General features: G+C 41.9%; 1 protein-coding gene and 1 pseudogene across 3 annotated transcripts in view; one reads left to right on the top strand and one right to left on the bottom strand.

Moving 5' to 3' along the window:
• The window catches only part of Cacnb4 (calcium voltage-gated channel auxiliary subunit beta 4), a 313,335-nt gene that overhangs the window by 216,492 nt on the left and 81,034 nt on the right, over positions 1 to 15,809 (bottom strand). The window lies entirely within an intron of this gene.
• On the top strand, positions 5,234 to 6,039 carry LOC101562226 (annotated as a pseudogene). Its single transcript, XR_001117193.2, has one exon. The product of XR_001117193.2 is annotated as a mitochondrial import receptor subunit TOM20 homolog pseudogene (transcript).

Below are 15,809 nucleotides of genomic sequence, written 5' to 3' on the forward strand. Positions count from 1 at the left end.
GAAAACTGAGATAATCTCAAGTTCAGCGGCATGGGTGTCATTTGGGCAGCAAGTATTGCCCTGAACTAATAAAAGTATAATACCCAGAATAATTGGGAAACAAACACATGCTGCCCACACATTGTGCAGCACGCACTGACGCTAGACACTTCACAAACACCACCCCTTTATTGTTCACAACAGCTCTTGTGTGGAGAAAGCAGTCATTCTACAAGATGCATAAACCACGGGAGCCAAAGAACGGACAGCAGCAGATGGGTCACACAGCTAGCAGACGGCAGAGCTGGACTCCAAGCCCAGGCGCCTCGGATGGAAAAGCTTGTGTCGCAGGCCACATGGGCCATTCTGCCAAGCAAGGATGCCAACAGCCCAGCTCTGCTCAGCTCTGCAGTCCCACGTTTAGTCCAGGCTCAGTGCTGTGAAAGGCGAGGTCAGGGATCCACAGGCCTGTACCTCAGGGGTGGAAGCCAGAGGGAGGGGAAACTAAAACTAGTTCCCATAAGAAACAGTAAGGGGGACACTGGCCCTGAGAAAAGGCCTTACAGAAAGATGGGCTTATTCCTCCTCATACTTAACGGATCCAGGACACAGGAAGCAGGAAAAAAAGACCGCAAAAGGCCAGAACTAACGATGCATTTAGGTGCAATACGAAGAATGATTTGAGAAAAAAGCCACCTCGTGAAGTGGCGAAGTCCCCATCCCCACAGGTGAGAGGCTACCCATGCTCGAGATGAAGGAACCTCTAGAGATCCAGATGAAGCCTAAGACCACTTCTTAACTCCACGACTCAGTTATCTTATGTAGTATTCTAAGTAGTTGTTCTTTGGAACTCTGTCCTAGAAAACCCAGAGCACCCTGACCACACTGTGTGACCTGGTCAGCTACATGTCGCCCTCCACAGGCCAGAACCCATGCTGAAACCCTCACACGCTACCTTTGTCCCAGACACAGATAAGGTCACTTAGGCGTTGCCCACAGCATCAAGAGAGTAACCATGCTGATATACATGTGGAAACTAGCCCCAGCCCTAAGCCAAATTCCTCAAACGCTTGCATATATTTCGTATCCCAAACTGCCCCCCTACAGACACACCCGGGGAGAATATTTCTTTTTCTGCCGTATGTCACAAGAACACTAAGTCAGTCAGTCAATCACAGTGATGTACACCTGCAATCCCAGCTATCTGAGAAACTGACACAAGAAGATCACAAATTCACACCCAGCCTGCACAAGACCTCATTTCACAATAAAATATAAAAAGGGTTAGGGATATAGCTCAATGTGAAGGCTCTTGGTTCTATCCCTAGGAGATATACATACATACACACACACTAAACCCCTGCAAGAATATAAATTCCCCTAACAAATGCTTTGGACTGGTCACCCCAGTGTTTAGTGCTTCTTCCTTTGAAATCCCAACTGGGCCTATCTCAGGATGGACCGAAGCAGTCCCTTAAAAGAACTCTATTGCCACTGCTTTGGGGGTAATGCCAGCATGAGGTTAGCCAAACTGAATATCCAAATACAGAATTTTGCCACACAACCCACTTAAATAGACTATACACAAACCATACAAAGATTATACATTTTCAAGATATTATACTATAAAATATCTAATTTATACCCAATGCACTGAAGTATTTGTCAGGATTTTAGGGATATCATTATGACTATTACATAACATCAAGCAGTAGGAAATACCGGTCACATATACCAAGTGTGAGAGAAAGAGAACACCCAGTCACAAATACCAAGTGCCTGAGAGGCACATTTAGGACAGTGGGACTTATGAGCCACCATGATGGAATGACTATGGATTCACAGAGCCAAAGCGCTCCAAGGTGGAGACCAGACCAAAAATTAGGTCTCTCACCCTGTGCAAGAGATCATCCTACAGCACACAGGGAAATCTTTTTCTTAACTCTTTATGCAACATTTTAGGGAATTGAGAACCAGCAAGAACAAGAGACTTGTCTTGTTGTTTTCCTAAGGCCCAGTCACTGTAGTCGGAGGCTCACTCTCCTGTTATTTGTCACATGATGGGCTACTTCTTTCCTTGTGAAGAATGCCATCTTCATGGCATATCTTCTGAAGACATCCCAACTTTTCTCCATAGTACAGAAGCCTTCCGAGTCTCTAAGACCATACGGCTCTTCCAGTATGCCCCCAATGTGCTCTGGAGATGAGCTCACTGGCTAAGCAAGTCAAGCTCTTCCTAACTGGCCAGGAAACATGGACACCACCCACTGAGACAACGGGATGCAGTGAGCTTTGACTCTGTATTGACTGACCTGAAGTAGCAGGCAGGCTACTTTAGACAGCCAGCTGAAGTTTTCTACTAGTAACGGCAGACTAAGCAAAGGGTCCAGGCCTAAATTCACACAAAATTAGTCATGGACCTCCCACTGGGACCCCTCAATTCATAACATGCCCCTCAGTGACCTGCACTGCAGGAGTGGCCTTGGACTAGCAATTTTCTTTCCTTGTGCACTTGCAGTTCTTTGGAAATGGAGATTGAACTCAGGCCCTTGCACTTGCCAGGCAGGCATTTATTCTACTGAGCTATCTCCTCAGCCCCCTCACTTGCAGTTCTTAAGAATAACTGTAGAATGTGCTAGGTATACAATACTCCGTGGCAAGGAAGGGATGGGCAGGAATAGCCTAAGATCTGTTCCAGTCCCCCTCCACAGACACAGGCCTTCCGTCAATGGTCTCGCCCTGTGTGTCACATTGCCAAGCAGACTACCTTCTGGGGCCCGCAGCTGCAGTGCAAGTGGGGCACATGCACTCAGGATCTGCCTTCCCCAGGAAGCCTTCCCAAGCCTTGGGGGACTACTGCACAGTGAATCCTGGGTTTCCTTTGTCCCTTGCTGCCCACCTGTACATAATAAAGCTGCCCCACGAAGCCTCATGTGGTGAGTGCTCGGTCCCACTGGACTCAGGCAGCTTGGTAACCAGTGCACAGGAACACAGCACAGCAGCTTCACAAGGTTACCCAGGCACAGCTCGTGCACACCACTGAACAGCATCTGAGAGCTCACAAGGTCCGTGACCCAGTACAGGCCTCTTTGGAGAACTTTCTTCTTATTGATGATTTCGGCAGAATTCAGACAATCATAACTTCACATCAACATAGAAATACCACCATTAGAAAAATGTCCTGTTAGCCATTTTTATCTCTCAGAGGTCCTATGCCTTAGAAAATTATAAAAACGTTTATGTAGTGACTGTGTCCCACTATTAGATATTAAAACGTTTCATTTAACTACTCAAAAAAAATGTTAATCAAAAGGACAAAAACAAATGGAAAACATGGCGCTTTACCTTAAGACTGGGTGCACTGTATCTTACTCAAAACTATGAGACCCAGCTTCCTACTTCTGGAGGGAAAAGAAGGCTACTTTTGAATGAAGAAATGTGAGCAGGGCCTGGGGGCTTGTTGTTTAAGTGATTGGTATTCACTGTTTGTTTTGTTTTTGTTAGTTTTGTTTTTTCATGGAGCTCATGGCCAAACACATGCCAGGACCTCCCACAGTACGCAGACACTCTGGGCCTGGGGTCTACCAACAACCTAAAGTGAGTTTTAGTGTCTGTTTTGTTCCCAAATGGTTAATGGGAGTCTAGTAAACCCCCAAACCTACACAGGCCATTTCTGATAGTATTAAAATTCTGTAATATTTTACCACTACACCCTACCACCAATATCTCTAGAAAAGTATTTGACATCCTGGCTGTGAGCTTTCTTGCCATAGGTGGCATACACGCTGCCTTGCAGGGAGATTACACGTCTGCAAAGTGCAGACTCAGACTCAGGCATGTGCTTTGCTGTGGACGATGAACTGTGAGCAAAGACGTGAGGCAAGTTGAACACTGTAAGAGTCAGCAGCTGCTTCACCCTGCCCTTCCCCCTCTGCCTCGGATGAGCAGCATTCCATCCATGCAGGAGCTGTTCTGCCTGTCTAGGCCTCAGAGGAAAGCTGACTGGAGAAGAGCTGCAGCCAGCCTGCAATGGCAAGGATGCAAAAAGGAGAAATAAACCTGGATTGCCATCAGCCATGACCCTTCGGGTGTTCTGTCACTGCAGCAGAGCCCTGCCTGTCTTCACCAGGGCAGCTTGTGACTCACTGCCAGCAAGCAAGTATTTGCAAAAGACAGCATCTCTGTGACCATGAGATCCAACTTTGGGATTGTTTTTGAAAATATACATGCTAAAGTACATCTATTAAAAATTAAGTATTTACTCAAAAGCTTTCTCTTCAAATGGCAACTAAAAACTTGCTGCCTTACTAACCTGGGAATTGAGTAACAGTTGGTCTCTCTTCTCACTAATTACTATCAGTCGGAAAAGGCAAAAATACATAGTGCATCTGTTGCCAGCAACAAAGTGAAAGATTAGCTGCTCCTAGCAAAATAAGCACTTAGGTTAGCTTGAGATTCCCATTCAGAGACAGAAGGCATGCAGGACTGTAGTACTACAACACTACTAAAGTAATTAATGGTAAAATAAGAAAATGAAAGTTCCATTTAGAAAATACTTTGCACAAACTATATGTTTCTCAACTATAGAAGGAATGAATTTGCTTTTTCTATCCTGAAGAAGCTTCTAAGATCCTGTTTTGAATTCATGTTGCCATAGAAACCAGTCCAATTCTGTATGGGATTCCATTAAAATTACTGCATAATTTGGTGCACACACAACAAGCCTATCTTTCCGTCTCAATTTAAAACAAAGCCACTACTCTGACTTGAATACTTTGATTAGCCTGACAATTTGAGAGTAAAATATATGTAAAAACTGAAGCTCATGACCATGATATTCCTTCAAACATAGCCACTTTGCTTTCCAAAAGGCAGGACCAACTGTCAACACGATTGGGACCCACTGCCACACCACTTCAAGCTAGGTCACAGTACGTCCTTCATGATACCAGGTATTCATGTCAAAGCACGCATGCTCACACATGAAGCTGATTGGGAAAGTATGTTTATGCACATCTCTGCTTTGGACGAGCCACAAAAAGGATGGCACAGCCACTACACAAACATATGACAACAGTAACAGCTAATATTCACTCTGTGTTTACTGTTTTAAATTCTTTCATCTATAATCATGCAATAACCCCGTAGGGTATGTCATGTACAGGTGCAAATTCCCTATGGTGAATGTGATCATTATTTATACTCAAAATGCATCAATAAAGTTAATTAATAAAAATAAATACATTCGCTCTCCGGAGCGGGCCCGCTGCGCCGGGCACAGTGAAGTCGAAAGGAGATGGTGGGTCGGAACAGCGCCATCGCCGCCGGCGTGTGCGGGGCCCTCTTCATCGGGTACTGCATTTACTTCGACCGCAAGCGGCGAAGTGATCCCAACTTCAAGAACAGGCTTCGAGAACGAAGAAAGAAACAGAAGCTTGCCAAGGAGAGAGCTGGACTTTCTAAGTTACCTGACCTTAAAGATGCGGAAGCTGTTCAGAAATTTTTCCTTGAAGAAATACAGCTTGGTGAAGAGTTACTGGCTCAAGGTGAATATGAGAAGGGTGTGGGCCATCTGACAAATGCAATTGCTGTATGTGGACAGCCACAGCAGTTGCTGCAGGTGTTACAGCAAACTCTTCCACCACCGGTATTCCAGATGCTTCTCACTAAGCTCCCAACAATCAGTCAGAGAATTGTAAGTGCTCAGAGCTTGGCTGAAGATGATGTGGAATGAAAACAAGTCTCAACATAATAAAATCTCAAAAAGATTTTAAAAATTCTAAGCTCAGAAGTTGAACGACTGGGGGAATAAGGGCAAATATGCTTATTAGTGGACTGTCCTACACTGAAATCTACCAAAGTTAATGTTTACTTTGTGTAGATACATTTGTCAGTTATTTATTTTTCCCAGTGAAAAGTGTATTTTAATAGAGAGCTTTTCATTTTATAAAAACACTATGAGTTACCAAAATACGAATTTTGTTTATTCCTTAGCCTTGTAGTTAAAATGTACATAAACCATTAAAAAACCCAATGCTTAGTTTTAAAGAATAGGCAAAAGGGCTGGGGTTGCAGCTGAGGATAGAGTACTTGTGTAGCATGTATGAGGCTTTAGATTTGGCCCCAGCACCACAAAAAAGGAAAACAGTGAAAAGGTGTAGGAAAGTGGTGAGTGTTCATTTTTAAAGCTAGCACGTTTTCTTACAAATGAAAGTTGGATAGAGATTTGATTGTATTTTTGAAAAGTGTTAAAATGAGACCTTTCTATTTACTCAAACATTAATTGGTGTGCTACTGTGCTGTACTAACGGCTCCACTTCTTTCCTCTTTGTCTGTTTTGAGCAGTTTTATTTAAATCAGTGTAGTTAATGTTTCTGGGTATTTGTCTCCTTGTATTTTAAGCATACGTAACTAGAAATATTACCAGGAATTAGATCCGTGTACGTGATCTCACCTGTGAGCTTCACCAGTTGGAGTCTGCTCTCATTTATAAAACCAGGGAATCAATTTTGGTGATTTTTAAGTGTCTTTCTGTTTCTCTTGCTTTTAGTTCTGTCAAGCACCTTCAAATTCACCTTTGCCTGAGGAGTGTATTTTGGGCAACTGGGATTTGCATTTTTTAAATATTTTGAATTTTGCATGCTTGCCTGATAGTGTTTCTGAATTGATTTTTTGATGTTCACTGGAATTGAACAGTTCCTGTGACTATGTAAATTTGAAAATTAACCTTTAAGGTAACTGGAATCACCTTCCTGTAAAAGTGTTCCCTTTTTGCTTTCACTTCTGTACATTTCAGGTTGATTAATTTATCTCATATAGTGAGAGTGGGATGTAATACTGACGAAAGACTAGACTACAGGGGACCTCTTACTCTCACAGTGACATCATCTGCTATTTCAGAATTGAGAATAAAGATCTTTGTTACTTAAAGGCAAAAAAATAAATAAATAAATAAAAATAAATAAATAAATAAATAAATACATTCCCCATTATCAAACAGTAGTGAAGAGGTAGAGCTGCAATTTTTATATTTGAATTAGTTTTACTGGTACACATTTGATCTACATAACGATCCCAAACATCACAAGAGATTTGTACCTAAACACAATGTATCTTCACTCTTGTTTTCCCCCATTCCCCTTCCCTCCTTCAGCCCCTCTTCCCTGCCTTATTTTCAAAGGCTTTGTTTCCCTCACTTCTCCCTTTTCTTCCTTTTCCCTTCCTTCTCTCCCACTTCCCTTGCTCCCCTGCCCATTTGAACATCTTCTTCCTGCTTCCCAATAGCCACCACCCATTTTGGCCCCGATTTACCCTTGTGGTTTCTCACACAAAAGAAACAACGCAATGCTTAAACATGTGTGGTTTATTTCACAGAACCAGAATTTTCAAGCCAGGCCATCTGTCTCCAGAGCCTATACTTCCAGCCATTAAGTTTTCGTACTTCACTAAGCCCCTCATAAATCTGTAACTAAAAGCCAAATGTCTCTAATCTGAAAATATGAAATCCCAAATCCAAGGCTTTCATGTGCTGCATTCAGGAACCAACTCTTCACAGGGAATGTGATCATTATGGACTGCAAACATGTACTAATAAAAACATAAAATTTTTAAAAATTAAAGTAATAAAACAATCATCAAAAAAAATCCAAACTCAAAAGCTTGCTGGACACCAACATGACACTGAACGTGGAAAATTCTATGCTTCACTTGACGACAGCGCACTATCAAAAGTACACTAAAAAATATTGAACACAAGTACACTCAAGCTACACGTGTAAGGCAGATATGAAACACAAATGAATTTTGGGGTTAGTCTTGGGTCCTATTCCCAAATTGTCTCATGAGTACGAAAATTCCCCCCCCCAAAAAAACAATCCAAAATCTGTCAGTTCCTAATAAGCATGTCAAACACAAACATATTCAACCTATATAAATAGAAGACATCCTTGGCTCAGATTAACAACACAGGCAAGCACTTGTTCCAGCAGTTCTCAGGCTCCACAGCACCCAAATTACAGGGTGTTCATTGCCAGTGTATGCTTACGCACCTCCACTGAGAAACTCTGACACAACATTTTAAGTGACGTGTGACACACGAACTACAACTACATTTTTTTTGTAGTTTTTTTTTTTTTTTTTTTTTTTAGTAAGGGTTTACAGGGTCTACAGGGTCTCACTACTAGATGGGACTCATAGTGATCCGCCTGTTTGCAGCCTCCCAGGTGCTAGGATTACAGGCACGCACCACCGTGCCCCATCTCAGCATGCCCCGGGAGCAGGGCAGCACCCAACTGCACTTTAATAGCATCCTGAGATGCAAATAGTTAGGCAGACCACCTGAAGACTAATGCCCTATTCAAACTCATCTCAGAACCAATTTCACCTTTCCTGAGAAATGGATGGCAGCCTTTTAAAAAATGCTCAGAGTAGAGAAGAACAGAAGAGAAAAAAGGCCCTAAGACAGCAGGTCTCTTGTACTTAATTCTTCAGAATTCTCTTCAGGCCCTCTACACAGTCTATTTCTTCCAATTTATACACAACCCTAATAAGTCACCTAGTTTTGAAGATGACTTCCCAGTGGAAGCAAAAAGGGAGGCGGGCCATGGAGAGTGAGGGAGCTCAAGACAGAAACACTGAGGGGCCGTGAAGGAAGGCAGGCAGGAAGAGGAGGAGGAGGCAGAGGAGGAGGAGGCAGAGGCAAAGGTTCAAAACACAAACATTTAAAGGACACCTCGAGACACTAAGAGCACCCAGGTTGAGACCAGCAGCCCTCCACACACTAGGGAGAAAGGACTGATTTTCAGAACACAGTAAAAAAAAAAAAAATTCTAGCTGTTAAGCCATCTCCAAACAAAACAGAGGGCAAGTTACAGATTTACTATATTATGCACACTCAGTCAAGAAACAATGATAGCCAATATTTGAGGAAACTTTCCACTTAAGTTAACTGAAATTATGAAAAAGTGTATGCTTGACAGCAGACGTATATCTATTCTATGTCTCTCAGGCTAAAGGAACACTGAGAAATTCAATGACATGGGTGGATGCAGCCAAGGGGGACAGGGCTGGTTGAGAGCTGGGAGGAAGCAGGCCCACGCCGCATGGTTTTTTACCCTCCGTTTCTTGTATGCTTCTTGGTAATGGCTCAGCAACCACACTTTCAGGCTCAGGGAGGCCCACTGTGGCACTGCTGCCTACAGTTGGGAAAAGGTTTTGAGCTCAGGCTTTTGGGAACACTTATCTTAATGGCAATTTTCAAACTCCATTTCCTCTAGTAAACTTGAATGACAAAAATTATTTCAGATCATTTCTTGTTACCTCTCTGCCTTGGCAATATGATTCATATGTAAGCAGCATTGCAATCCCATTTATCACCCTTGGAACGAATGCAAAAAGCTAGATATTCATGTGTGTGACAAAAAGTGAGATAAGAAGGGCTGGTAAGATGGCTCAGTGGTCTAAAGCACCTACTTAGAACAAGCTTAGCAAAGCACAGGGACCGCAGTTCAATCCCCCAGCACCACATGCCAGCCCGCCCCACCCCCAGGTGGGCTGAGCTGGCCACACACACACACACACACACACACAGAAACAAATAAATAAATAAAATTTATATAAAAAAAATATTACAGACCTATGAGATTTACTGAATAACTACCAGATCCAGGAAAAAAAAAAAAAAGTGAGATAAGAAAATGAAGGGAACCTATACTCAGATACTCTGGTTCTGTTTACATGGGCTTTTACCTTGTGGTAGATCAACTAATAGGCAACTTATAATACCCAGCTGAACTCAATTTGCATGGCGCTGGGTGTGGAAGGCCCACCTGAGGATTGTTGCCAACAGAGTAAAAGCACAACTGTAGGTGAAGATGGTGCTGTTGATCATCCTGGACAAGCTTGTCACACTGATTTTCCTGATATGAACTCAGCTGTTTTCTTCATTAAAGGAGCTTGGGTCCTCACTGTACCTGAAGATCACTGTGGTTCTCTTTGGGAGAGCTCCTGGTCCTCACCTTGAGCATCACTTCCTGGCTCCAGTGCAGATCCCTCAGGCTGTTAGCACAGATCCTTCATCCCACTGGCACAGACTTTCTAGCTTCCACCACCAACGTCTGGGCCTTCCCAGTGCAGATCCTTGATACAGATTTACAAGAGACACTGTCATGGGCTCTAGGCCTCCACTTGGACTTGCAGAGGACACTGCCATGGGCTCTAGGCCTCCACTTGGACTTGCAGAGGACACTGCCATGGGCTCTAGGTCTTCAGCTGGACTCCTGCAGGACACTGCTGTGGGATCCAGGCCTTCAGCTAGATCTGTGTGTCTCTAGTGTGTGCACAGATCTCCCACACTCTTGCATTTGACTCTTTGGTTGAGTATTATAAAATAACCCTATCAATTATGTGTCCTGTATTAAATCTTTTCCCTTATAAATACTGACTACAATACACCTTTTGAGAAAGAAATTTCTAAGAAGTCTGTCAGAGCCATGACAGCATAACTGGAAGAGGTTACCAACATTTGTGAGACCACCTGGGTTTTGGTAGAATCCCAGTGGTGATCCTGTTGCCTACCCTTCAGGGATTTCTCCTTGTATTGGCTCCTTAGTAGGAACTGGTCAGGAGCAAGAGCACAATACTGTATTCCTATTGTGTTGGACAAGACAACAGGAACAGAGTCTATAAGTGGCCCCATAAACTGCCCTTGTGACTATTACCTCTCAATATTTGAAGCATTCTTTTTGCTTCTGATGAATCTTTTCCTTGGTTGCAAAGGCAAAGAGGAAACAGAATGCTTTTCTTAATGTATAATGCTGAATCCCAGCATGGTGGTACATGCTTGTAATCCCAGGACCTGGGAGGCTGAGGCAGGAGAACTGCTATGAGTTCAAGGCCAGCCTGAACTATATAGTGAGGCCCTATCTCAAACAAACAAATATGTAATGGTGAAGAATAAGTTTATGTCATGAAACACTATCCTACACAGTATAGAGGCCTATATGTGTATAGTCTAACCAAATAGCAACCTATGGGTTGGGACTTCAACCAATGGGACTTGGAAGATTCAGCCAAGAATATGAGTGGGAAAGCAAGAAAAACAGTCAAAGCTAAAAAAAGAAAAGTAAAGCAAAGTAAAAAAATAAAGGGAACTCTGACCAATAAAACACCTTAGAAACATCAGGTAATGTGTCTTAGCATTTCTGATGTCTAACACAGAATAACACAATTTCTAAAACATTTACTACTGCTGACTGAACAAGAGGCTGCTCCAAGAAGAGAATGGTCCCATTTGCAAGGGCTGCTTCCTGAGGACTGCCAAGCCGTGATTCCATGGACTGGTGGCACCAACAGACCATTTTATCTTCAGCCTTCTTGGAAAGTAACATATCTGAAAGTGATGACCTGAGTCTTTAGGACCACAATGGCTAGGTACATTTCTCCAAAGAAAATGATGAGGAAAAATGTGCTCAGATTAGAACTCTGGAGAACTCTGAGGATTAAAAGTCAAGCCATTACAGAGAAGTTGTTTTTAAAAAAACACACAAAAAGTAGGAAGGGGGTCAAAATACAGGCAAGCTACAGGAATATCTCACCACCCTGGGTGAGTAAGATTTGCAGAAAGACAAAATTGCTCCAGGCAGGGAAAGCAACATTCTATGAAGTCTCAGAATTTGGCAGCAAAGTCAAGATGACTTTTCAGAGAGCTGCTAAGACACATTACCTGGTGTTTCTAGGGTGTTTTATTGGTCAGAGTTCCCTTTATTTTTTTACTTTGCTTTACTTTCCTTTTTTTTAGCTTTGACTGTTTTTCTTGCTTTCCCACTCATAGTCTTGGCTGAATGTTTTAGAAATTGTGTTATTCTTGGTGGGGTGGAGCACCAAGGAGTGAAGCACTCCTGTCTGGGAGGTGATGGGAGGTAAGTTGGACCCAAGGAAACAAAAGCAGTAAATAAACACTGCTCTCCACACAGCCAGGCAATGAAGTAAGGAGAGAAAGAGCCAGCAGTAGTTCGAGGAGGAAACTGTATAGAGTAGGTGAGGTTTTGCTTTTATTCTAGATTTCAGAATGAGATATCCTTAGGTGCCATGTGAAGTTCTCAGAGGAAGCAGAGAGACTCAAATCAAGAGCATAACCCATGGACGGTGCTGACAGATAACACGGAGAGGGACAAGGTGAAAATGGAGGTTATTCTTAGAAGGGGAAGCCCTGGAAAGGAAAACACAAAGCATTTCCTTTCCTCAAACAATCACTGGAGGGCCAGCCAGATAGTTTAGCAGACTAAAGCGCTTGCCTATTAGCGTCATGTAGCGAGCCTCGGCTGTCTAGGTCCACATGTTTCCCCTTAACAGTGTGTGGGGACAAGCTGACTTGTATCCAGCCCATAAAAATATGAAGTGATTCCAACTTGCCTGAAGGGCTTCAAGGCCATCATGTTTGTGGGAAGACTGGCCTTGCCCCATCAGGGAACTTTCAACTCTACCTACTCTTCTCAGACCCCTCCCTCCCAGAATGCTCCTATACAAACCTGCCTGACAATATAGGATATAATTTTTGTATTCCATGTAACCAATCATGTAATAGCCTGCTATCAGCTTTGTAATTTCCACTCACAAACCATATTTAAACTGAACTCAAACCTGACTAGGGGCTGGTGATTTGAATCTCTGGATTCCACAGCCCACTAGCTTAATAAAAGTTGCCTTCTGAAAAAACAAAACACCCCCTACTATTGTGGACTACTGGACTGTGTTGGATTGTTTTGCTGAATTCAGGCACCTATAATATTTAGATGCCAACAGAATACCCATCTCTGACAGGATGGAACTGGAGAGGGGGGATACAGAGGAAGGACCATTTTGTATTTGTATATACAGAATAGTTAGGATAGATGTACGGCTGCTTTTGCTTGGTTCAGTGAGAGGAAGGATTTGTAGTAGTAGTGTTTGGATGGGATGTCCTGGCTGCTTCTTGTGCTGTGGATGACTGCTAAGAAGATAACAGTGTTCAATGTATTAATTATTGAAAATGTCCTATTAATCAGCTTGGAAAGTGTCTCATTGATACTTGTTTCTCAATTTTAAAAAATTAAATATAATAAAAGAAATAAACAAGACAAAAGCCTACACTAGGGCACCTAAAATGTGTTCAAGATAATCATCTACTTGCATTGGTGGTTTGCCCCAACTGATGCTTTAAATAACATCCAGACATCAAAACATTTTTCTTTGTGTTCTCTACCTTCTACTTGAGCAAGAAGAAAAACACAGAATTCATTTTAGGATGATTTCAAATAAAATACAATTATAGATTGGGTATACAAAGTGTTAAAACTTCAAATAAGGTGAAACACTACCCTTCTGACAGCCAGAGTTTGACCTACTAAAACAGGGATATTAACTACATTAACCCATCATCTCAACACTTGGTTCACCTTCAAATTCCAGTAGGATACCAGTGAATTTGAGGAGATAAACTTTTGATAATATTTGACACTCATTTTAAATATCAGAACAATGCTCTGCTGATATAGCTCAGTGACATAAGTATCTGTCTGGCAAGTACAAGGTCCTGAGTTTGATCCCTGATACCCCCCCCAAAAAAAAGATTATGAAGAACAATATCTACTTTTTCATCCCATACATTTGTGTGTAAAATAGCAATGATATATATCAAGGATAGAATAGTATTACACTTCAACTTCAAAGAATTAGAAATAACCCATAGAAACTAGACACAGAGTCTTAATTTTTTTTTTTTTTTTTTTTTAGAACCGGGGATTGAACTCAGACCCTTGTGCTTGCCAGGGAAGCACTTATTCCACTGAGCCAACTCCCCAGCCAGAGTCCTAAATTTTAAAAAAAGGAAGAAAACTAAAAGTTGAAAATAATTGGTTTCTCTTTTTCTTTCTTTCTTTCTTCAATTCTCGTATCTCTTAGGAAAGGTACCGCTTATTCTTTTATCTTACAAAAACTGGCTTTTTATATTTTGTCCTCCTCCTGAAAAGATTTTACCTACTAGAACATACACTTAAAGTTAAGGCTATGTGGTTTCAAGAACTATCAGCTCAGGGGCCTGCCCCTTAGCTCAGCTCTTTAAGTGCCTGCTTCAACAAAGCAGTCAGGCTCAGGTTGCTGTGGTTTGATACCCAGAACTCAAGCCAGCCAAACCTGCCCTGAAGGCATCAGGAGGAAAAAAAAAAAAAAAAAAAAAAAAAAGAACTATCAGCTCTTTATTTTCATTATGTCATCTTGATCCAGCACCTAAAATTCACAAGAGACAAGTTCCCGCACAGGTGTACCGGCAGTGTCTGCCCAGAAACCCATCATATAAGAGCTGAGGGAAACGAAGGACCTCACAGCGCCTCTGTCACAATCTGCTTAGTACTCACATCTCCTCCCTTTAGTGATTTTTGCATCATTTGCAGCCAAAGACGCACTACTCAAACTGCTCCTCTCACAAAGAAGCACCATTTATTTGGTGCTCACCCTTTCATTATACTCTGGGGGAAGGTCAGAGATGAGCCACATGCGAAATTCACAGCATCAAAGGAAGGCAGTGGAGGGAATGTGAAACCTTTAACTATTTTACAGGAAAGAACACATCAGTGTCTCAAACCATAACTAAGCATTTAAGAAAATATGACAAAAAGCCACTAATTTAGTCTAGGTATGATATAAGAACACAACAATCAAAAATAATTTACATTACTATAATTTTTTAAAACATTGTTTTAAAAAATTCTGGTTTTACAATGAACAAAAAATACAAATTGGTTGGCAACAATTAATTATATTATTCAAAACAGGAGGGGACTTTTTTTACGTCTTTGAAAAATGTATTATAGTTAAAGATAGGATGTCATTAATCCCCCTCGACACACACACTCTCAATTCAAACATGCTTATCCCATCATTTTTACCCCTTTCTAAAGCCGTTGTGAAAGTCTAGACAGGACTTTAAATGTCTCAAAATAGTGACAACTATTTGAGGAGATAGACATGCTAATTATCCTGATGTGATCATTACATACTGATAGATTTATGCACTGAAATATTACACTGTACTCAATAAATATGTACAATTATAAGTCAAAGAAAAGAAATGTAGTGTTCCTTTTCAAAGCAATGCCAATATGTCATACATCACCTTGTTTTTTATGTGTGATGTCTCTACGTAAAAGTATTGCTTTTATTTTAAGGCTCCAAAATCTCTCCACTTGTTTTAAAATTCCATGAGAGTCCTATGCTTGTGCTTAGACTACATTTGGACTCTTTGCAAGATTTTCCTTAATGAAATAACATGAATCCAAAGCTCAGTGGACTAAGCACTTGCTTAGGCAAGTTCAGGGGCCAGGGTTGGCACTGCATGCCGCACCAGCCCTGCCCCCAGCACACTGAGCTGGCAATGGAGTCCAGGCATGGTGGTGCATGCCTGTAATCCCAGCACTAGGGAGGCTGAAAACAGGAGGATCACTATAAGTCTGAGCTGCATAGTGAGACCCTGCACAAGAGAGAGAGAGAGAGAGAGAGAGAGAGAGAGAGAGAGAGAAAACATGATGTTCTCTAAGGATCCACAGCACCCTTGTCACCTGCATGAATCCAGGTCTCACCTACAAGACCACAGCAGACAGGACTCAAAGCTAATTACTAAGATCCAGTGACAAGGGAGACAGAATTTAAGGCAGTGTCGAGGTTCCTTGAGGTTCTAGTTCTTTTTTTTTTTCAAAGTTTTATTGATAAACATATAGCAATGAGACAGTTTCAAATCAAATCGAGAGTACAGTTTCAACAAATAATACACTGCATATATTCTTCTTAGTGGTTAATTG

This window comes from Octodon degus, unplaced genomic scaffold (genome assembly GCF_000260255.1).
Source record: "Octodon degus isolate 3935 unplaced genomic scaffold, OctDeg1.0 scaffold00082, whole genome shotgun sequence".
In the NCBI taxonomy this organism is placed as follows: Eukaryota; Metazoa; Chordata; class Mammalia; order Rodentia; family Octodontidae; genus Octodon; species Octodon degus.